The 24,889-nt window shown below is 45.5% G+C and overlaps 1 protein-coding gene across 6 annotated transcripts in view; it reads right to left on the bottom strand.

Moving 5' to 3' along the window:
• The window catches only part of ST6GAL1 (ST6 beta-galactoside alpha-2,6-sialyltransferase 1), a 156,952-nt gene that overhangs the window by 118,449 nt on the left and 13,614 nt on the right, over positions 1 to 24,889 (bottom strand). For 3 of the 6 annotated variants that reach the window (XM_063721641.1, XM_054550434.2, NM_001133587.1), the window contains 1 exon segment: positions 4,004 to 4,145. The exons of 1 other annotated variant lie outside the window; for it this stretch is intronic. The gene's annotated coding sequence lies outside the window, so the exon portion shown is untranslated. 6 annotated transcript variants of the gene reach the window in all.

The raw sequence follows: 24,889 nt of genomic DNA, 5'->3' as shown, positions 1-24,889 counted from the left end.
GCCAGCCCATCCTGGGCCAGATGGGCTAAGGCAGGAAGTGGGCTGTGCCTGCTCCCAGGACACCCTGGCCTCTACTGCCAAGGCGGTTTTGTGTCAAGGACCTGACCAGACAGTCAGCAGAACAGACTCCAGTTCCTCTCATGCTGCAAATAACACCCTTCCCCTTTCTGGACCTCCATTTCCTTAAGTGAAAGACATGATGGCTAACGATCGAGCCTTCCAAGGAGCTCTTTTGGCTCTAATTCATGTTCTGAGTGCCCTGCTGAGCCAAAGCTGAAGGCAGGGCACCACCTCCACTTAGCAGTGCCTCCCCAAATCACTCCCTCTGCCACTCTGCCTCCTCCCCTCAGCCCTGTCCCTCAGCAAGTATCTTCCTCCCCCATCTGCTGGTTTGTTCCCCAGTTAGCAAGTTAGGTGCTTAAAACTCTGTGTTCGGGCTAGGCACAGTGGCTCACACCTGTAATCCCGGCACTTTGGGAGGCTGAGCCGTGTGGATCACCTGAGGTCAGGAGTTCGAGACCAGCCTGGCCAACATGGCAAAACTCCGTCTCTACTAAAAATACAAAAATTAGCTGGGTGTGGTGGCAGGCGCCTGTAATCTCAGCTACTTGGGAGGCTGAAGTAGGAGACTCGCTTGAACCCAGGAGGCGGAGGTTGCAGTGAGCTGAGATTGTGCCACTGCACTCCAGCCTGGGCAACAGAGCGAGACACCATCTAAAAAACAAACAAACAAACAAAAAAACACCTCTTCAGGAGTCTGGAAACCCTGGACACACAGCTACTTGAGACATAATTTCTCCTTTAGAGTTCTTGAAGGAAAGGCTGGACATGAGTGGTGACAGAACGGATGGAAAAAGAAGGTACTAAACAGCCTTGAAGTATGGAAGCTCCTCCTCTTGTCCCTGTCAGATCTGTATGTCCAAGTGTGGGCCAGAGTTTCTTGCCCAAACAAGCTGAGATATTTGGCAGGGCACATAGTAGGCTTTCAGTAAGTATCTGTGGAACTGAATTAAATCCCTCTAGCCAGAGGAATAATCTCTTCCCGAGTTGCAGAGGAAAAGCAAGCATATCTGTCTTTGTGCGCTCCCCGGGAAACAGTTCTGAGAGTCCAGAGACTGACACGCCCGTTGCTTCTAACAGGCGGGGAGATCTGAGGGCCCAGCACCACTGGGCCTCACCTCCTGGGGCATCAGCTGAATGAGAGGACTACACTATAGCACTCTATAAATGCTTCCAGCTCTGATGCTATCTTACTCTACAAGGAAGAGCCCTTGGGGTTTGAAAGGAACAGTGCAGCATTTTTCAAAGCTCCAAGCACTTTGAGCTGCAGCTGTTCACAGAGCTTCTGAGATGGAATGATATTCCCCGACAGGAGAGACTCTGTGTGTCAGAACTGGATTTTGGAACTACCACATGGGCAAGTGCTTGCCATAAAGAGCACTCACTAGCTTTGAGAAGCTGTGGAGGTCACAGACAGCCTTAGTGTATCTCTTTTGCTTATGAGCTGTGAGATCTTACAGAAGTCTCTTCACCTCTGTGAGACCCAATTTCCACATCCGTGACATGGGACAGATACCTTGTTAGCTCATTGCAGAATTAAATGAGATAATGTAGACAGATCACAAAACACTGTGCCGGGAACCATCATGAGCTCAATCAACAGCCTCTTCCCTTCCTTCCCTTTGTCATAAATAGACCTAAAGGTTCTCAGAAAAAGATCTTAGTTAGGTCGGGCACGATGGCTCATACCTGTAATCCCAGCAAGTTGGGAGGCCTAGGCAGGCAGATTACCTGAGGTCAGGAGTTCAAGACCAGCCTGACCAGCATGGTGAAACCCCGTCTCTACTAAAAATACAAAATAATTAGCCAGCGTGGTGGCACATGCCTATAATCCCAGCTACTCGGGAGGCTGAGGCAGGAGAATCACTTAAACCTGGGAGGCGGAGGTTGCAGTGAGCTGAGATCGCACCACTGTACTGCAGCCTGCGCAACAGAGCGACACTCTGTCCCAAAAAAATAAAAAATAAGATCTTAGTTGATTTTGCTGACCAGAAAACCAGGCCTCTGATGGCCTTAAGTCCAAACACACTAGAGAGGCACCTCAGGAAGTACACTAGGATTTCAGATACAGGGGAAGGACTAGGAAGGGAAGAGGCAGGGCTGGCACCTGGAGACCACCCACCACGTTCCCTGCCAGTTATATGTAAGCTCTGTGAAGAGGCGGCCTCCTGAGCAGCGCTCTATCCTCCACCCCTCAACCCAAGCTCCCTTCCTCCCAGGAGTACATACTTTCGCCTCAGGCACTGGTAATCACCAGCTCAGTGGCCTGGGGTTCTTAAAACGAGGGTGTGGGACCAGATGGACTCTGTAGGCCTTACCACCTTTATAATTTTCTGAACCTACAATTTTACAAAGATAAACTGGTGCTTAACGGATGTCCCACCCGCTCCCTATCCCTCCTTTGGGACACATGAAGAGATTCAGGAAGCAGAGGGAGGGGGACAGAGGCTGGGACTTCATTATGCTAATTTATTAGCTCTAATCTGCTGCAACAGCAGGGCTTTGAAGAAAGAGGCTTTTGTTGCAATTTCACATTTGGCAGGAAGTCCCCCACACCCGCATTAGAGATTATGAGTCAAAAGCTCTGATTTCAGTTCTGGCTCTTACATCCTGCATTGCTGAGGCTCCCTTTTCACACTTCTCTGACCAACTTCTTGACTTTTCCGGGAAGGAAATGTGCCCCAGATGTTGGCCAGTAAATGGTGGGTTTTCATCTGCCTTTATAAAAGAGTGTCAGTAATCCGAAGGCTCCCCAAGGAGCAAGAGCCAAAGGGGGAAATGCAGCCAACTTCTACCACTAAACCAAAGGTTGCCCAGTCAACTAAGCCCCTCTCCACAGGGGCAGGGAGGCTCACTGTATGCAAAACATTTCTGTTTTCATTATTTTATGGGACCCTCACGATTGTTGTATGAAATAATGATGGAAACCTCACTTTCATTTATTCACGCAACTCGTGTTACTGGGCACCTACCGTTCACAGGTGAGGAAATGAAGGAATGCATAGGGGAAGTGATTTGCCGGATGCCCCACAGCCTGGGGTAGGGTAAGCCCTGAAACCAGCAGCTTGCTTATCTAATCGGAATTTCCAAAACAAAAAAGCCCTGGGTTGTAGCACTTGCTCATTTCCATGGCATAAGTTTCCCCATCGTGGTCAGTTTCAAGCCACCCATTGTTTTTAATCGTTTTTAACAAGCAGTTTGCAAAATTCTTGAATGTATAAAAATTGGGAAACAGAGTTTCCAGATTAGGGACAAGTTTTCCTTCTGCCTCACCTTTCTACCTCCACACAGGAAAAATCAACATCCTATGGAAGCTTAAAGAGTAACCTTAATAGAATACCAACTGGAGGATTGTTAACAGGGGCAGGGTTTCAGATATATTGTATTTTCTTCCACAACAGAATTTTCCAATCATCCTATAAGCACATATTACCTTTATAATCAGAACATATCTAGGTAATTAAAATCAATTTTTAGTGAGCTTCCCAGAATGTTTTGGGATAACCTCTCTGCATAATGTGTCACTCTGTCATCCTTGGGTTGAAAGAGAGAGAGCGTGGCACGCGCATGTGTGTGTGCGTGTGTGTGTTTCCCAAGAGCTCCCTTGCAGAGCAGAGGAGGTATACTTAAGTTAAGCATTCACCTGAATCCGGTGCAGTCTTACCTGGAGGATAAATGTATTCCCTTGGGAATTCAAATTTCACCAGCAACTGAGAAAATACAACTCCCACCAAGATTCCAAAGACCTGCTCTGACAAACCAGAAGCCTCTTTGGCCACCAACTGACCTTGCCTCCACATGGGCTGAGGCTGAAGCAGATGGTCTGACTGAACCAGAAACAACTAACTGCTCCTTCTTTCCTGAGAAGGCCCTTTGCCTCCTGCCCCTGCAAAAAAAGGCATTGTGTCTTCTCTTCCTCAGGCTGGGCTTCAAGGGGTCTTACCTCAGCACTGGGATGGACACCTGGCACCAGGGCTTGGGACAGGTTCAAGGGGGCCAGTCCATTTCAGCTGGGCTCCATGACATTCACCACTTCTCCCTGGACTGCTGGCTGCAGGGCTCTGCACAACTGGCTCTCCCCTTGCCTGCAGGGGGTGAAAAACAACAACAAAGCAAAGTTTCACCAGAAGCACATACATTAATACATTCAGGAGGAAAGTGTCTTTGCTCCTCGCACTGTCAGCTCTGGGGCAGCCAGCCTCCTTTCCAGGACCTAAACGAGCTACATGTTCACCCAGACTCATCCCTCTGGGGCTGTACAATTTGAGAGTGAGTTGCAGATTAGGCAAAGCAAACTCTACTACAGTCATGGAATCCTTGTGCTACTCACTACTTGTGGTAAGAAAAAGCAAGGGTTAGAAAGCTACAGATTGGGCCCAAGTCTCGTGTTTAGAGAAGGCCTGCGGACAATGGATTTCAATCAACTACTACATCAAGCTTGTTCACAGTCTCCTTTGACCTATAGTATGTTGTTTATGCTGTTACAAATGTGAATTCACGCCTGTAACCCCAGCTACTTGGGAGGCTGAGGCAGGAGCATTGCTTGAACCCGGGAGGCGGAGGTTGCAGTGAGCCAAGATCGCGCCATTGCACTCCAGCCTGGACAACAAGAGCGAAACTCCGTCTCAAAAAAAAAAATTTTTCTTTAAGTGAATTTAATTTCTAATTCATTTTGGAAGCATGCATAACTGATCCTAAATTTTCAACCCATATATTATTATAGTTGTCTGAATAGAGAGCATTTGTTTTTAAAGTAATTGTTTTTCCTTGTGTCAAAAAAAGTATGTTCAATCTAAAAATTTTAGAAAATATAATTAAATGAAAAGGACAAAATGTACACATTCTTTCTTCATCCAAGATAACTAAAGATAACATACTCTGCCTGTTTCTTGTTTTTATTTTTCAGATTTTTTTATAAAGATGTAATAAAGCTAGGCATGGTTTAGTAAGTGCTGTGTCAGTTAAGTAATCTTCAGCAGCATCATTTTAATGGCTACATAATATATATGTACCCAAGGATCTCCAATTAGCCATGTATAGTACCCCACATAGCTGTACCATAAATTGTACCCAACCCTCAAAGGCTGGACATTTAAGTCATCTCCAACCTTTTGTTTTGTTTTGTTTTTGGCTAATGGCAAATAGTGTTGGAAACAAAATCTTCCAGGGAGCTCCATGATTATTTTCTTCAGACACAGTCTTAGGAATAAAATTGTGCTGGGTCAAAGAGCTTCCAAATTCTTCAGGCTTCTGAACAGTCTTGGCATGCTACCTTCAGGACTACTGGTACCACAGAAACTGCTCCCCGCAATGGAGAAATGTACCCACTCCCCTAACACTCCTCTCTCCCCCAAGCCCCTCCCTCACCCACATATCCTCGTTCACCTGGTGTAACCATTTCTAGTGGGAACGAAGGTGGAGTTCTCAAAGTCTGACTTCTCATTTTTCATGCTCACACTCAGCTCAGCCCCAGCCTAAGATAAGACCCATTATGCTAAATGAACTCTGCTAATCAAGCTTGGGAAAGAGGGGTACATGAATGACAATTCGTAAGGAGAGAAAGAGAAACCAGTGGAGGGACAGGGGAGTGACAGATACACAAGGACGGTGTCCAGGGGAAAGAAACCCTTAGATACAAAGAGAAACAAGAGTCATCCCATGAGACGGGAGACGCTGATGGACAGAACTGGAGCTGAAGTGAGCAATGTGATGGGTGGTAACGTCAAGACCTCACAAAGATTCCGGACAGAACAGGGCAAACAACAAAGGCATCTGGTGAGATGGAAAAAGAACAAGTTGCTTGAGGCTTCGGGCACTTTGCTGCTGTTTATAATTAATGCCAACAAAACATCAGGAGCCAGAGTCACTGTGGGGAAATGAGAGCAGTCAGGGAAGAGGTCTTTACAGGCAAACAGCTGAGCTAGGGTCAGCTAGGAGCCACCCACAAGGAGCCCTCCTGGGGGAACAAGAGCAAAGTGCTCCTGGGGTGGAGGTAGGGTGGGCACTACTGGGCTGACTGCTCTGCCTCCTTAACAGGAAGGAAGACTCCACTCTCCATCTCTCCCTAGCCAGCCTCTTGTATCCTTCCTTTCACTCCAGGCCAAACTTTCAGTGAGAGATGGAGAATTCACCTACACGGACAACTAGGTTTGTCAGCCCTGTGACCCAGGCAAAAGCCTTGGGGACCTGTCTCATGCCCCTTTCCAGCTGACCAGCCCCATGCCCTGCCACTCTCACACACCCTACACCCCAGCCATAGCAATCTGCAGATTCATGAGGGAATGGGGGATTCCTTTTGTGCTTCTTAAGTCCTTTGGAAAATGGTTTGCAGATCTCCAATATTTAGGCAAGTCATTCTACCTGCTCACCCTGCCCCTACCCCACCTACTCATTCACCTGGACTTCCCCTGATGCACAAAGGGTAGAACTCTGACTTAAAGACAATTCATCCGTACATAGGGAAGCTGGGCCAATCTGACACTTTCAAAATTGCAACTGTGAAAAAAGACTCTAGTCAGCTGGTGGTAGACCCTAGAGTTAAGGGAAAGGTAGTGGTGGAACCATGACAAGCAAATGCCATGCACAAGATCAAGTGATGGGGCCGGGCGCAGAGGCTCATGCCTGTAATCCCAGCACTTTGGGAGGCCAAGGCGGGAGGATCATCTGAGGTCAGGAGTTCAAGACCAGCTTGGTCAACATGGTGAAACCCTGTCTCTGCTAAAAACACAAAAATAAGCCAGGCACGGTGGCGTGCACCTGTAATCCCAGTTTCTAGGAGGCCAAGGCAGGAGAACTGCTTGAACCTGGGAGGTGGAAGTTGCAGTGAGCCGAGATCAAGTCACTGCACTTCAGACTGGGCGACACAGTGAGACTCTATCTCAAAAAAAAAAAAAAAAAAGATCAAATGATGGAGCTACAGGGGCTCTATGGAAGGAAGGAGAGGAAGCTGGCCTACAAAGAGAGCAGGGCAGAGGCCCTGGGAGAGGTAGACAGGACACCATGCAGGCCCAGGACAGCAGGTATGTAGTGAGTCTAGTGACCGTGAGGCTCGTGTGTACATACTTCTTACTCCTGCACGCACTCCCTGACCCCCTTCAATTTGGGAGGATGTCTCTGTTTCTTGCAACCAAATTGTTCCACGTAAAACGATCTCTCCAAGGCCCTGAGGCTGCAGCAATCTTGGGCTGGGAAATCAGAACAGAAAGAGCAGGACTTATTTCCAGCTCTGCTCAACACAGCAAATCTATGCAAACTAGAGGCCTGGTACTGAGGGCAGGTGCTGCAAGTAACCCAGCCTGTGAGGCCCGGACAGGAAAAAAGTTAAAATGGGCCTGGATTTCTTCATCTTGTGCAAGAGCTTTGTTTAAATGGGCTCTGGGGTCCCAGCTGGCTCTGGCTCCTGAAGCCTAAGGGGGCTGTAAGTGAGACTGGGGGCTCCCCTATGACCTAGTGCACGTCTTGGGCAGGGCTTGGGCCATCCACTGTAAGCACTCAAAAGCCTATTTTTTTAAAAAAAACTTTTTTCTCAAGTTTGTAGCTGAGTTTTTGATAGATAATCAAAATCTACTGGAAGGGGCCAGGCGCAGTGGCTCATGCCTGTAATCCCAGCGCTTAGGGAGGCCGAGGCCGAGGTGAGTGGATCACCTGAGATCAGGAGTTTAAGACCAGCGTGGCCAACATGGTGAAACCCCGCCTCTACTAAAAATACAAAAATTAGCCAGGCGTGGTGGTGGGCACCTGCAATCCCTGCTACTCAGAAGGCCGAGGCAGGAGAATCCCTTGAGCCTGGGAGGTAGAGGTTGCAGTGAGGCGAGATCGTGCCATTGCACTCCAGCCTGGGAGACAGAGCGAGACAGAGAGTGATGGTGCTACAGAGGCTCTATGGAAGGAGAGGAAGCTGGCCTACAAAGAGAGCAGGGCAGAGGCCCTGGGAGAGGTAGACAGGACACCAGGCAGGCCCAGGACAGCAGGTATGTAGTGAGTCTAGTGATCGTGGGCCGCTAGGGTAGGCAGGTACCAACTCAAAATAAAAAAAGATTAAAAAAATTAAAAAAAAAAAAAACAGAAAACAAAACGAAACAAAAATCTACTGAGAGGACCGTGCTAGATTGCTAAAGTGTAGTTGGATGACTCTTCTATTTTAAATTCTAAAGTTTTTTTTTTTTTTTCTATTAAGTAGATTATATAACTTCCTCCTATCACCATACTCAGCACTGCAGATTCAGCTGATCATAGGGTCCCCAAGCCTCCTATGTACTCACGTGCTTCCTGGCCGTTTTAATAGAGTTTCCACTTAATCCACAACCCTCTGTAATCTGTCACCACAAGTTCTGCTCTCTGACCTCCCTCCTATCCCACAAGGGTCACTGGGCCTGACATCCAGATTTGGTCTCTCTACTTTCCACTCGAGGCCCAGTCAGCCAAGATTGTGCTCAATTCCTTCCTTCTGCTCAGGGCCTGTTCTCTGTTTTATCTCTTGGGGCAGCCCTTACTGCACTGTCCCCCAACTCCAGAGCCCCTGGCAGCAGCTCAGCCAATCCCCTTTCTCCTCTGCCCTTAGACCCAGAAGCATCTAGATGACACAGAAGATGATTCTAAGGAGGAGGGTGACTAAATGAGAGGCTGCCTTGGGCGCAGTGACTCCTTCTTGCCTCCAGCAAATGTTTCCTTCAAGTAAGTGTACAATTTGTGAGGCACCAACCACAGACCCAGAACCAGGATTTGGAGAGCTCATCAGGAACCAAGGAACCCAAAGAAGTTCATAAATTGAGCCAAGAATTTCATGGTCCAGCCCCTCAAAGCAGAACCATTGCTCGAGGGCTCTGTGTTGACTCAGAGAATGGGTTCACCTGTCACAGGAGTAAGGCTGTGGCCTCAAGCCCCTGGCTTCAAGGAGCCATCCCCACCCAGCACACAGGAGCCTTAGGGTGAGATAACCCTTTTAACCCTGGAGCCATTCTTCCACATTGTCTGAGATGAGAGCAATGGTTTTGATTATGTTTGAATATGGAAGCTAAATAAGCTAAGAGCTTTTATTGATCCTTGTGCATAAAACATTCCAGGATCTGGGTCTCTACAAATCTGCTGAACACAGCAGTCAAATCAGAAGACACTGCACCCAAAACATAGTAAGAATGTCTGCTAAGATAAGGAGACTTCCCAGATTATTTCTGTCCCCCTCTTCCTCTCCCAGGGCTCACATCCCTTCTTGATGGTTCATATGGGGAGCCCAGATCCAACATTACGGGGCTCCTGTCCTAGACCTAATAATATTCACCATAAATGTTCCTTTATTTTTAATTTCAATTTTTTTTTTTAGCAACTACTGTGTGCCAGGTGCTTTATGTACTAAGTTATTCATTTATTCTTCACACAATCCTATGAAGCGAGGAGTGTCTTCTCCATTTTCTGATGAGGTGACAAGAGCTTTGGTGACCAGCACAGGCACAAAGCAGGTAAGTGACTAAGCCAGAGTTCCACACACAAAGCTGCCTCCCACAGCTGCCTCCCAGGGGCTTTTCTTTATCTTCCCTCTAGTGCTAGGCCAAGAGATTCCAGCAAAGAGCTGAAACTAAGTATGAGTTGTACACTGAGTACATGGGTGAGCTCTGACAAAAAGAGAAATGGTGTCTGCATTTAGAGAACCAGAAAAGGGAAGCTCTTCTGCCATTGCCATATGCAAAATTTCCAAAGGAGGGTGCCTCTGCACATTTATTTGATTGTGTTGTTAATACGTTCTCTACAGCAAACAATCATTCAGCTTTGATTGGGTGCCTATTTTAGGTGCCAATCTGGATACAGGGGGAGACACTGAGCCCTTTTTAACTTATTTTATTTTATTTTTTTATTTATTTAATTAATTTTTTTTTTTTTTTTTTTTTTTGAGATGGAGTCTCGCTCTGTCACCCTGGCTGGAGTGCAGTGGCACAATCTCTGCTTACCGCAACCTCCGCCTCCCACGTTCAAGCGATTCTCCTGCCTCAGCCTCCCGAGTAGCTGGGATTACAGGTGCATGCCACCATACCTGGCTCATTTTTGATATTTTTGGTAGAGACAGGGTTTCACCATGTTGGCCAGGCTGGTCTCGAACTCCTGACCTCAAGTGATCCACCAGCCTCGGCCTCCCAAATTACTGGGATTACGGGCATGAGCCACAGCACCCAGCACGGTGAGCCCTTTTTTAAATTAAAGCAACACACACCAATGATTTTTAAGGTCCAGTGGTACTGCAAGGCTGTAAGGAGAAACAGCAGGCCCTGCCCCACCCCTCCATATCCCTAATTCTGTCTTTCAATTCCTGTATCTATTTCCAGAGTCATCTCAGTGTATCTAAATAGCACGCTTATATGGCTCTGGGTTTTTTTCAATATTAGATATTATTCATTGACTTCCTATTATAGAAAATAAGGATTTAGCTCCTTACCACCATTCCATATACCACCTCTCCTGTCCCACATTCTCCCAATAGTTATACCATTTTTTATTAAGTCAACACTAATAGCTATGTTATTAAGTTACATTATTTTGTCAAGTAATTATTAAGTTACATTATTATAACCAGATAAATCATTGTTCATAGCTGAGCCATGTGTGGTGTTACAATTAATTCCTTTCATGCATATTTCTTAGTTGCCATTTGTAGAGTCCATTATTGCCTCATTTGTTTGTTTGCTTAACTTTCTATGTACTTGTCACGAATTCAGCCCTCAACATTCCAACAAAACTATAAAACTCATCACAGTACACTAAATATACCATTATGTACTAATCTTTTCTTTTTTTAATTCTTAAAAATCTCCCTTCTGGAACCTTCCATCCTCCTCCTTCAACCTGAAGTGGTTGCTTTCTGTGCTTAAAGGAAGATCCCATTTATTCTTAGTTTACTCTCTAGTTTTGGAGAAACAAATGCATCATAAATTCCTCAAAAAAGGCTGTGTGGGAGATAAAATCATTGAGACCTTTCATACCTGAAAATGCCATTATTCCACCCTCATATTTGATTAATAATTTGTCAGGATCTAATTTCTCAGTTGGAAATACTAGCCTCTCAGAATTTAAGGAATGGCTTTATTGTCTCCTAGCTTCTGTAGAGACAGATGATGTCATCATATTTCTATTCTTATATATAGTCCATTTGGTTGGGGGGAGGATTTTCTCCTGTCAAGAAGCTTTTCTTCTGGTGTATGTCTTTTTTTCAAGTCATAGCCCCAGGTACTCAAGTGGGCCTTTCAATGTCCTTCAGTTCTCAAAGCTTTTCTTGTATTATTTCTTTAATAAATTTTCCCTTTCATTGTCTCTATTCTCTTTTTCTGCAAGTCTTACTATTCTGATGTTGGGCTTCTTAGAATAATCCTTTCTTATTTTTCTTTTCTTTTCTTTTAGGCGGGAGGGACAGGGTCCCACTCTGTTGCCCAGGCTGGAGTGCAGTAGTACAACCTCAGCTCACTGCAATCTCAACCTCCTTGGCTCAAGTGATCCTCCCATCTCAGCCTCCCAAGTTGCTGGAACTATAGGCATGCACCACCATGTCTGGCTAATTTTTGTATTTTTGAGTAGAGGTGGGGTTTCGCCATGTGGCCAGGCTGGTCTCAAACTCCTGGGTTCAAATGATCCACTCACCGTGGCCTCCCAAAGTTCTGGGAATACAGGCATGAGCCACCGCGCCCAGCACATTTTCTTTCTTTGACTTTCTGCAAGGTTCCGTAAGTTTTCTTCAATTCTATATTCCAAACCCTCTACTGATTTATTCTTCTATCACACTTTTAATTTCCAAAAGTTCTTTCTTAGTCTCTGAATACTCCTCTTTGTTGCACATTGCTTTTATTTTATTAATGCAACATATTATCTTATCTCTCTTAGACTAGTAATTACAGGTTTTGTGAAGTTTTCTTCTGCTCCCTATCTTTTCTCTATTTCTTGTGAGTTTGTGGTGTTGTTATTTGTCTCTTTTAATTTCCGCCCTTCATGTTTCAAACTTTTCTCATGTTTCAAACTTTTTCAAACTTTTTCTCATGTTTCAAACTTTTATCTGGTGATCGTTAGCTGTCTTTTTAAATTGAAAAGTGAGACACTAAAAACTGACCAGATGTTCTGTGTGCATGATCAGTGCTTCTGAACTGGTGGATCTTATGGGAGGGTGATTGTGAGTCAGCTGTACATTTTGTTTGGAACACCCTAAATATCAATATCTATAGGCTTTTTCTCTTGGGCTGTTAAGTTTATGCAGAAAGACTTCTCTAGCCTCGTGACTAGGGAAAGCAGAATCTGACCCTAGTATCCAGCACTGTGTGACAGAAGCAGAAAAAGTGCTGGGAGCAGCGAGAGGCCTCGCTGGTGAGCATGTAGACTTTCCCTCATTCCCTCTGGTATAGAACGGCATTTCACACATGCCCCTCTTAGCCTGGCCTGCTGTGCCTGATCTTAATCGAGTCTTAAAACTGAGCATGTTCCTGGAAAGAGCCTTTAAGGAAATACTAATTACCAGGAAGAAAAAAAAACACACACAAACATTTTACAGGCATAGATTTATAAATAGCCTCACATCAGTCCAAATCAGGTTTTGCCACCAAATGGGTTAAGAATAAAGCTTGACTTTCACAAATTTTTGGACTTGAAAGTTGCAGATAAGGACTTGTTTGTGTATGCATTTCCTACACCTCCAGTCACACTTGTAACATTTTTCACAGGGATTTTTCTCACTCTGTGGGACCGGCTGCTTGCAACAAGATATGAAAAAAACAAGGCAGTTGAGATGTGGGTGCAGGCCAGGCTCCATAGAGAGACGATCTAAGGACACAGTCACTTGGCAGGTTTGAGTCCTAGTTCTACACTAGCAAGCTGTGTTACTCTGAAAAAGTCGTTTAACCTCTCTGCACCTCAAAAATCACAAGCATTCCTATACACCAGCAAAACACAAGCAGAGAGCGAAATCATGAATGAACTCCCATCCACAATTGCTACAAAGAGAATAAAATACCTTGGAATACCCCTAACAAGGGAAGTGAAGGACCTCTTCAAGGAGAACTACGAACCACTGCTCAAGGAAATAAGAGATGACACAGGCCAGGCATGGTGGCTCACGCCTGTAATCCCAGCACTTTGAGAGGCTGAGGTGGGCGGATCACAAGGTGAAGAGATCAAGACCATCCTGGCCAACCTGGTGAAATCCCATCTCTACTAAAAATACAAAAATTAGCTGGGCATGGTGGCGCACACCTGTAGTCCCAGCTACTCGAGAGGCTGAGGCAAGAGAATCACTTGAACCCGGGAGGTGGAGGTTGCAATGAGCCAAGATCACACCACTGCACTCCAGCCTGGGTGACAAGAGTGACACTCCGTCTCAAAAGGAAAAAAAAAAAGAGAGAGGACACAAACAAATGGAAAAACATTCCATGCTTGTGGATAGGAAGAATCAATATCATGAAAATGGCCATACCACCAAAAATAATTAATAGATTAAATGCTATTCCCATTAAACTACCATTGACATTCTTCACAGAATTAGAAAAAAAACTACTTTAAAATTCATATGGAACCAAAAAAGAGCCCATATAGCCAAGACAATCCTAAGCAAAAAGAACAAAGCTGGAGGCATCCAGCCACCTGAGTTCAAACTATACTACAATGCTACAGTAACCAAAACAGCATGGTACTAGTACAGAAACAGACACACAGACCAATGGGACAGCATAAAGATCTCAGAAATAAGACCACACATCTACAACCATCTGATCTTTGCCAAATCTGACAAAAACTGGCAATGGGGAAAGGATTCCCTATTTAATAAAGGGTGCTGGGAAAATTGGCTATCCATACACAGCAAATTGAAACTGGACCCCTTCCTTATACCTTATACAAAAATTAACTCAAGATGGATTAAAGACTTAAATGTAAAACCCAAAACTATAAAAACCCTAGAAGAAAATGTAGGCAATACCATTCAGGACATCGGCACAGGCAAAGATTTCAGGACAAAATCATCAAAAGCAATTACAACAAAAGCAGAAATTGACAAATGGGATCTGATTAAACTAAAGAGCTTCTGCACAACAAAAGAAACTATCATCAGAGTGAACAGACAGCCTACAGAATGGGAGAAAATTTTTGCAATCTATCCATTTGACAAAGCTCTAATATCCAGAATCTACAAGGAATTTAAACAAATTTTCAAGAAAAAAACAACCCCATTAAAAAGTGGGCAAAGGACATAAACAGACATTTCTCAAAAGAAGACATTTATGTGGCCAACAAACATATGAAAAAATGCTCAACACCATGGATCATTAGAAAAATGCAAATCAAAACCACAATAAGATACTATCTCATGCCAGTCAGAATGTCAATTAGTAAAGCCACGAAACAACAGATGTTGGTGAGGCTATGAAGAAATAAGATCGCTTTTACACTGTTGGTGGGAATGTAAATTAGTTCAACCATTGTGGAAGACAGTGTGGTGAGTCCTCAAAGATCTAGAACCAGAAATACCATGTAACCCAGCAATCCCATTACTGAGTACATACTCAAAGCAATATAAATCCTTCTATTGTAAAGATACATGCAGGCATATATTCCTCACAGCACTATTCGCAATAGCAAAGATACGGAATCAACCCAAATGTCCATCAATGATACACTGGATAAGGAAAATGCGATACATATATACCACGGAATACTATGCAGCCATAAAAAGAAAAGAGATCATGTCCTTTGCAGGGACATGGATGGAGCTGGAAGCCATTGTCCTCAGCAAACTAACAGGAAGAGAAAATCAAACACCATATGTTCTCACTTATAAGTGGGAGCTAAACAATAAGAACACATGGACACAGGGAGGGGAACAACACACACTGGGGCCTGTCAGGGGGCCTGGGGGAGGGAGAGCATCAGGATAAATAGCTAATGCATGTGGGGCTTAATACCTAGGTGATGGGCTGATACGGGCAGCAAACCACCATGGCACATGTTTACCTATGTAACAAACCTGCACATCTTACACATGTATCCTGGAACTTAAAATAAAATAAAATTTAAAAAAAAAAAAACAAAACCTCTCTGTGTCTCAGTTTCCTCATGTATACATTTTGGTTTTTCCAACTAATTTTGAAGTGTCATTGTGAGGATTTTGTTAAATTCAGCCAACAAATGTGGATTATGCCTATGATTCCTGAGGCATTGCTCTGGGTCCTAAAGAAATAGCTGTGAGCAAAAGAGATAACATCCTTGCCCTCATGGAAGCAAGTTCCTAGTGAGAATAGACACGGTAATAACTCAGATGGCCACCTACGCTATTGAAGAGCAACAAGGAAGGATAAAAGGGAGAGAGCCAAGTACGACAGTGGGAGGAGACAGGCAGGAGATTATAATCTTATATAAGGCTGTCAAATGGCCTGTTTGACAAGGTGACATCTAAATAGAAACCTGAAGAAGAGAGAAAACAATGGGATACATGAAGGAAGGTGTCCTGCCTGGAGGAAGCAGTGGAAAGGCTCTGAGACCAAAGTGTGCTTTATATCTGAGGAGCAGGCTCAGTGAGGTGAAGCAGAATGAAGGGGTGGAAAAGAGCAGGAGATGAAGTCTGCAGGGTCTGAAGGTCGGGTCACACAGAATCCTGTAGGCCTTTCTAAGCTCTGAGTAAAACAGGAAGCCTTTCCTGGTTTTTGAGCAGAAGAATGACACATTACTACAGCTTTTAAAATGATCACTCTGGTTACTGCTTTGAGAACATACCACAGGAGCAAGACTATAAGCAGGAGGCTCAGTTATGAAACGATTCTAAGAGAAAGAACAGGTCTTCTGTCCCGGACCAACATGAATTTGATGAATTGAATAAGTAGTTGTTTCTTAATTTATTGTGAAAGCACAGCTGACATGGTTTGCTAACAGAGTGGGTGCAGCGTGAGAGAAAGAGAATTTAGAATGACTCCAGAGTTTAAGCCCTAAAAGATGGAAAGATGAAATTGTTGTCCACTGAAATGAGGATGGCTCTTTTAGGGAGAAAAGCAGCAGTTCGATTTTGGGCTTGTCATATTTGAGATGTATATTAGATGTCTAAGGAAACTTGTCAAGTAGATGGTTGAATATCTGAGCATGGAACTCAGGGGAAAGGTGTGGGTTGGAAATATAAATTGAGGGTTGTCAGTAAATGGATGATATGAGATGGCCAGGGCATGAGGAGACAGAGAAGAGGCCAAGCCCAAGGGCCACCCCCGGGGGCACTCCACAGTGACCAAGTGAAGATAAGCCAACAGAGAAGCGCTTGAACCCGGGAGGCGGAGGCTGCAGTGAGCTGAGATCGCACCACTGCACCCCAGCCTGGGTGATAGAGTGAGACTCCATCTCTCAAAAAAAAAAGAAAAAAAAAGGAAAAGAAAAGAAAATGAGCCAACAAAAGGAACTGAGAAGGAGAACCTAGTGAGAGAAGAGAAAAAGCAAAGACAGTGATGTTCCAGAAGCCAAGAGAAGAAACTATTTCAAGGAGGATGGAATGGTCAACTGTATCAAAAGCTGCTGATCAGTCAAGATAGGGACTGAGATCTGACCACTGGATTTGGCAAGAGAGGATACTGGTGAGCCTGACCGGTGTGGTTTTGGTGGTGTGATGGGTACAAAAGACTGATCATATTGAGTTTAAATGAGAATGAGAGAAGAGGGAGTGCAGGGTGCAAATGCAGACAACTCTCTCCAGGAGCAGAAAAACTAGGCACACCCCCTCCCTCTTCACCTCCTGCAGCGAGTAAAAGCTTCCTGAAGCCTCACCAGAAGATGATGCGGGTGCCATGCCTGTACAGCCTGCAGAATCACGAGCCAAATAAACCTCTTCTCTTTATAAATTACTCAGTCTCAGGTTTTCCTTTATAGCAATGCAACATGGACTAATACAGTACCCTTATAAAAGAGGCTCTGGAGAACTAGTGAGCCCTGTTAGCATATGAGGACACAGTGAAAAAGCACCATCCGTAAATTAGGAAGCAAGTTCTCACTGGATGCCGAATCTGCTAGTGCCTTCATCTTGGACTTCCCAACCTCCAGAACTATGAGCAATACATTTCTGTTGTTTATAAACCACCCTGTTTACGGTATTTTGTTATCACAGCCTGAATGGACTAAGACAAAAGGTATGAAAGTTTTCCTCTGACTGCCATTATTTTTTCAGGAAAGTTTAAAACAAGGTTATCAACTGAGAGTGTGGATAGGGAAGGTGTTAGAGGCTTGAAGAGAGAGAAAAAGGTGCGAAACAGTCATCTAGATGACAGAGGAATGGTCGTGGGTCTCAACTATCATTCATTGGAATTAACAGCACAGGTTAACAAAGAGATACTGGTGCCCAGGTCAACCTCACAAAGACTTTGATTTCATTAGTTTGAGAGAAATTCAGGCAGCAATACTTGTAACAATTCCCACCAGTAACACTAATGACAGCCAGGGTTGAGAACCAATGGACCAACAAAATGAAGCGACATGGCCTACAACACCAATGTCCCCTTAAGAGTCATGGCCAAGAATTACGGCCGGGCACAGTGGCTCATGCCTGTAATCCCAGCACTTTGGGAGGCCGATGTGGGCAGATCGCTTGAGGTCAGGAGTTCGAGACCAGCCTGACCAACATGGTGAAACCCTGTCTCTACTAAAAATACAAAAAATGAGCGGGGCATGTTGGCAGGTGCCTGAAGCTGAGGCAGGAGAATCGCTTGAACCCAGGAGGCAGAGGCTGCATGCAGTAAGCCAAGATCACGCCACGGCACCGCAGCCTGGGCAACAAGAACGAAACTCCATCTCAAAAAAAAAAAAAAAGAATTAGAGTGGGACCATTCAGGATGACACTATGCTTTTCTACAGTCACACTCAGATTTGTGGAGTAGGTATGGTGTTCAAAGAGCTGGATTGAGCCAGGGCTAAATGAGATACTTGTAAAGCATATAGCATGTCTAGACATGGTAAGAATTCAATAAATGAAAGCTTCCATGTTTGTTTTTATTGCCACCTAAGTGACACACGACATGCATGCAGCAAATAAAATCCTGTTTTTATCTCACCCAAATGATTCACCCAATCATATCATATCACGGAACTTTAGAGTCATTTGTGAATAACTAAAACCACAAATGTGTCTCCTTAACCATCAAGGTGGTTTTCTCCGGTTCTTTTTATTTGACACTGAGCACTGCACAAAGGGTCACTGGACTTCCCAGCAATCACAGAAGTCACAGGTCACCCCTCCTCTCACCTACCTGCTGTCTGAATTTGGTAACAACAGTTTTGTACCACTTTGTGAAGCCCCTCCATCCACACTACCTGGAGCCTGCACTTTAGTGAGCTCTGCCTTTGCAGTTCGTGTCTGGTAATCTGTCCCACTCCCTCTGAGGAGGCCCACTCCTGCTCCTAGCCCCAAGCCTGGAGCCCAGATACCTATGGAGAGATCACTGGGATGACAAGTGCCACCTCAACACACTCTCCCCCAGTCAGGCCTGGCCGGGTTCCTGCCCACGTAAAACCACCTGCTGGGAAACGACTGCAGACTCTATCCTGACCCAAACTGAGTAGGCTCAAATGCCAACAGAGAGGGGAAGCCCGAGGGCTCACCTGTCCAGGGAGCCTCCACTGTTAGCTCTGCCCTCCCTGATGAGTGGATCCAATGCCGCCCCCGCCCCAACTGCCTGGCAGATTCTTCTTCATTCTTTTAAAGCCTTTGAGGATATCATCTCCTTTTCTGGCCTTCTCTGCCCCTGCGTCCTGCTCCCTCCACAACCTGTACAACTTGCTTTCCTTTGTGTCCCCTTCCACAGGCCTGGCTCTCCTCCTAGACGGAGAGCTCCTCCAGGGAGAGGCTGTATCTCATTTCCCTTTATATCCACAGCCCCTAGCAAAGTGGCCCATCAGGTGGCCAATAACTGAGAATAACCATTAACATGTGCTGTGATATTAAAAATAACCACGATTTATTGGTCTCCAACCATGTGCCCAAAACTAGGTTAGGCACTACATCTAGGACTCACGCCAATGTTATAAGGCAGAAAGGATGAATATAGACTAAGATGGGAAACTGAGGACCAGAGAGGCCAAGCTGCCAAGCTTGCACACCTTAGAAGTGGCATATCTGGAATTTAAACCCAAGTCTGTCTGGCTACAAAGCGTGTGGTTTTTTTTCTGAATGATAAGGTCTTTCTGAGGAAGGTGACCTTGCAAATGGTAGTTAACAGAGAAGACAGTGAGTTGCCTCCAGGCCCTCCTACTGTGAGTCACTGGATCTGGCTGGGGAGACAAGGGCAGGACACTTCAAGTACAGAAGGATTCCCTGTGAGACGCCTTTGGTTCATCTCCTCCTGGCCAGTTTTTTCCCCTCATCCAAATTTGCAGCCCAGAATAAGATGTTCATTGTGAAAAGCAAAAAGGGAGTCGTCACAAGCCCTCTGGCAGGAAGCATCTTCTGGGGATTCATTCCTCACACCGTCAGCCACCACCTCCAGCTCAGGCCCAAGGGCAGCCTCCTCCCAGCACCAGCACTGTGCAGTCCACAAAGGCAATCCCTGAGGCAGGCTCTTAGGTAACTGATAACTCAGCCTGGCTGCTGCATCACAGCTCCCTAGCTGCCTTCTTCCCTCTCTTACCTGGAACAAATTCCTATGAACCTGGTTCCCAAAAGGATAAGACAAGAAGAACAAGGTCCCAAGCTTGACTCTCCTCCAGGGCTCAGATCCATGAATCATCCCAGAGAATTTTCCCTCTTTCGCCCGGCTGCTTGGCTTTCATTTCCAAGGCTAGAATTGGCAGGTAGGAAAAATGACTCTCTCTGGTGGAGCAGGAGGGCCCACTACAGCCTCACGGGCTTCCCACCACGGGCTACTGCAAATCCACTGCCTGCTCTCACACCTTGATCTTACCGAGAGAGCACCCACTCAACTCACTGGTGGCTGGATGTGTCCTTACCTCAGTGGACAAACAGGAGCATCAGGGGGGCTGAGCTCATTCCATGAGGGCTCCTAAGGGCTGGGCAGGATACTGGGCCCAGGGCCGTGCAGAGAAACCGGTCATCATCCCCACCATCCAGGATGTCACGGTCTAACACAGCAAATTTCACATAGCATAGTGAGCATGGCACAAGAGATCAGAGGTCTTCTCTCTCCTTTGTGGGCCATGAATTTGAAGGGGCTCCTCCAGAACTGAGGCTGGCTGGGGCTGAGGCTGAGCCAAAGGGGTTGGTATAGCAGAGAGACCAGTGAGATAAGGAAGAAACGGATCTCTTCAGCAATATGGAATAGCCTGGGTCTCTCTCCAACGACCACATACACACACACACACAAACACACACACATACACACACACTAGAGTTTCTGAACCCCCAAGAGCATACCAGGCCCCAACCTGCACCCTACAACCATCCTGATCCTTCCCGGAGCAAACGTCAGGTGCCTCCAGCCACACTAGCTCAGTGCAGACGTCTGGCTGCCCGCCCAGTTTGATGAGTGTTGTCAGAAGCCCAATTTCTTTGAGGCCAGGGCCTTGCTTTGTCCTCATCAGTACTTCTGGAGAATAAAGCTGGCCACCGAAGTCCCCCGACAACCCTATCCTTCCTGGTCGCTCTTTCAGACCACTGGCCTCTACCAGACATGGCAGTGCCTGCTGGCGTGGCAGCTCCAACATTCATTCCTGTAGCTTGGCACGTCTGGAACAGCCTCCTCCACCCTCACCAAGCTGTTGACAGCCATCCCGACGCAACTCTGGCCCAGAAATTCCCCAGCAACCAGGAAGGCAGGCAGGAGCGGTCTCTCACCCAGGCAGGGAGAGAGCCAGACACACTCCCTGCCTCCTCCCTCCCTCACTCTCTGCTGCCTTTCACCACAGCCTCCAGCTGGTTATCTGAGTCAGGGAAGCACAGTTTCTTGCCTGTTGACCAGGTTGTTTGTTTCAACCCTGTAGGGGCTGTGTCTATGACTGTGAACGTTTTCACAGACACCTGTGGGTGCTTTAACAGATGTATGCTCTCAGCAGAGCAAGGGGTGTGTCCGCAATAACAAACCCTTCTGTGTGCCTCTTTCAAACTGTCTCATCCTTAACGTCTATGATCTAATTTGAACATAAAAACTAATCTCAGGCTAGGCAGTGGCACAATTATTATCCCCTTTTATAGGCAAGGAAATTAGGGTTCTGATTAAGTAGCCTGGGGCCACACGGCTGCTGGATGGTGGAGTCTGGACCATAATGTAGGCTCATATTTACCTAAAAATTTACCTACAAAATTTACATCTAAAACATGTTTTATTTTATAGGTAAATGTAAATAATAATAAATACAAATCTAAACATAAACATAAATGTATAAAATAGACTTACTTATAAAATATTTACCTACACAATTATTTTTACATTTTGTGTTTCATAAAGGTGGCTGATTCCGGTCTCTGTGCACCACAAATCATAGCACAATAGAAAAACCATGGGCGTGGTTTAGAAAAAACCTGTGCAGGCAGCACAGGGAGCTCAAATCAGTTTCACCACCATGCGACTCTGGGCAGATAAACATCACTATTTTTTAATGCTCACCTTCTCTGTATCATTGTACTTTTCGTGTATGTGCTGCTGAAGCAAGCACAGATCTCTCACCCTTAACTTCAGTTCCCTCACGTGTACAGTAGAGATAATTGTACCTGTGCTATAGGGTTGTTGGGCAACCTAGAGATATCTATGTGTAGTATCTGGTGTGCTGTGGACACTGTATGAACAGCAGCCCTGTTTTCCTCCATCCTTGCTTCTCCAACCACAAACCACCAACAAACTGCTCCCAGACATGCCACGCCCCTTCATCCCCAGGCCCGTGCTCCTGCTGCCCCCAGGCCAGAAAGGTCCTTTCTCCCATTCTCCACCTATCAAAACTCCATCGGTCTCCTAGGTGAAACCTTTCCCATTGTCATGTGGGCCCCAATCCCTGGCTGTCCATCTGATTGATAATGTATTTTGTTCTGCCTAGAGTGGGGTGTTTGCATAACTGACTCTCAAATCCCCCACAGTGTTCATCCCTCTGTATCTCCACTCCCACTCTTCACTCCCTGGGAACCAGTTTTTAATGGTGCCTTTCAGAATAGCTTCAGTGGTCTTATTTAAGTAAGACTAGTTCATTATTTTATAAAATGTCAATCAATATGCGAAACTGTATAGAGCTAAAAATCACCCAAGAGCCCTCTATCCAGGAAAAAATAAATGAATTAGTATCATTCCTCAAGTCTCTATATCTGTATATGGATAGAAGTGTGGAGGATGGAAGAAAGCATGCATGAAAGGATAGATGGGGATTGCTTTACACAATAGCTGTTTTGGGTCAGGAGCAGTGGCTCAGACCTGTAATCCCAACACTTTCGGAGGCCGGCGGAAGGATCACTTGAACCCGGGAGATCGAGTCTACAGTGAGCAGTGATCGCGCCACTGCACTCCAGCCTGGGTGACAGAATGAGACACTGTCTCAAAAAATAATAATAATGTTTTTTTAAAGTAAAATAAAATAGCTAATTTTATTATTTTATTTTATAAGGAAAAGGAACACTTTTTTTTTTAAATGGAATCTCACTCTGTCGCCCAGACTAGAGTGGCGCGACCTCAGCTCACTGCAACCTCCGCTTCCTGGGTTCAAGCCATTCTTCTGCCTCAGCCCCACCGAGCAGCCGGGATTACAGGCTCCCGCCACCATGCCCAGTACAAAATAATTTTTGTATTTTTAGTAGAGACGGGGTTTCACCATGTTGGTCAGGCTGGGCTCGAACTCCTGACCTCAGGTGATCCACCTGCTTGGCCTCCCAAAGTGCTGGGATTACAGGCATGAGCCACCGCGCCCGGCCAGAAAAGGTACCCTTCTATTTTTTTTTGACGGAGTCTCGCTCTGTCGCCCAGGCTGGAGTGTAGTGGCGCGATCTCTGCTCACTGCAAGCTCCGCCTCCTGGGTTCACGCCATTCTCCTGCCTCAGCTTCCCGAGTAGCTGGGACTACAGGCGCCCGCCACCACGCCCGGCTAATTTTTTTGTATTTTTTTTAGTAGAGACGGGGTTTCACTGTGTTAGCCAGGATGGTCTCGATCTCCTGATCTCGTGATCCACCCGCCTTGGCCTCCCAAAGTGCTGGGATTACAGGCGTGAGCCACCGCGCCCAGCAGGAAAAGGTACACTTCTAATTAAAGTTAGCACTTAACATCTCCTCAGGTCTCCCCTAACCCCCTATTTCTGGTATATTCTTTCTACTTCCTCACATTCTGTTCCTTAGTCCTCACTGCCCATCCCTGCCCCTGCTTAGGTTTGCTTCTCTATTTGAACGGATTAAGAGTTCACCAATTGGCCTTCTAAGTATGTTTGTCGATTAATCTTTTTCATCCTCAAGTGGGTTTCCTGAGAAGGCCTCTTCAGTGCTAGATTCCCTAAATTCTTGCATGTGTGAGGATGTCTGCCTGACATACTTGCAAAGTAATTTGAGTGTAAAATTCTTCAGTCCCATTGCTTTTGCCCCGGAACTCTGTAAACAATTTTTTTTTTTTTTAAATAGAGATAGGGTCTTGCTCTTTCACCCAGCCCAGAGCACAGTGGCACAATCATAGCTCACTGCAGCCCCAAGCTCCCGGGCAAGGGATCCTCCCACATCAGTCTTCCAAGTAGCTAGGACTACAGGCATGCGCTACCACATCCAGCTGATGATTTTCATTAGGGTCTCACTATGTTGCCCAAGCTGGTCTCAAACTTCTGGCCTCAAGCGATCCTCAGGCTTCTGCCTCCCAAAGTGCTAGGATTTTAGGCATGAGCCACCTCACCTGACCTCTGTAAACCTGTTTAGTCATGTCTGAGACCAACATGACTTCCCTTAAAGCAGATACTAGTTGATCCCAATATCCAGGTTTTCCTTTCAGTAGCAGAAAGCTTTCCCAAAAACTGAGTTTTAAGAAGGCATATGGCCTCTCAGCTGGAGACTTTTTCCCAGAGTTACTTACAGCCAGGTGTGTCTATCTATGTGACTAAGTCTTGGCCAATGGATTATGAGCAAAAGCGATGCGTGCCTCCACAGACTCTCCAATTACCCTTTTAAAGGTTCACCTTTGTATGATCTTTAGATCTTTGATTTAAGTGCTTTATCTTTTTTCTCAGCATAGGCTGTGATTTTCCTCAAGCCTTCCTTCTCTGTTAGCAATTTAATTTTCAACAGATTCTGTTATGTTTCCTGTTAACTTTTTCTGTAATAACATTGTTTTTATCCTCAATGTCTTCCTTGGCTCTGTAATTACCTTTTTTATTTCATTGAGTAGTTTCATCATCTTGTCTTTGGGATCCAATTAATTAGTTTTCAATAATCTTGATTTTGCATGAATGAATTCCCCATACTGCCTCTCCTACCCGAGAGCCAACTCTAACCCAGGAATTATCTTGGAGGATGGGGAGAATAGGCAAAAGATGTCCCATTCACCATTAAGTGAGACAATAATTTTGCTCACATGTTATGCCCCTCCACCTTCCCAACTCCTACTCGTCCTTAAAGGGACAGCTCAAGGCCCATTACCCCACGTTCCTCCAGCCAACTGCTGTTCCTGTTCCAGTCCCCAAAGAGTTTCTCCAAACTAAAGGATTCGCAGGCACTACCTGGGCTCACAAATAAACCTGGATCTTTTGAGAAACGAGATGAATCTTCTCCCTCTTCACACATGGTTGGGCACATAAAGATTTTATTTGAAGATTTCTGGATTACTGACTGGCTGGATAAAAAGGAAGGTAAACCCTAGAACCAAGACCCAGAAAACCTGTCAACATCAGACCCACTAGTCCCAATTTGACAAAAAGTTGGATAACACCATGAGGCAGGTGGAAAGAAGA

Source organism: Pongo abelii, chromosome 2, assembly GCF_028885655.2.
Source record: "Pongo abelii isolate AG06213 chromosome 2, NHGRI_mPonAbe1-v2.0_pri, whole genome shotgun sequence".
In the NCBI taxonomy this organism is placed as follows: domain Eukaryota; kingdom Metazoa; phylum Chordata; class Mammalia; order Primates; family Hominidae; genus Pongo; species Pongo abelii.
The sequence above is the reverse complement of the archived record's forward strand: the minus strand, read 5'-3'. Positions and strand labels throughout refer to the sequence as shown.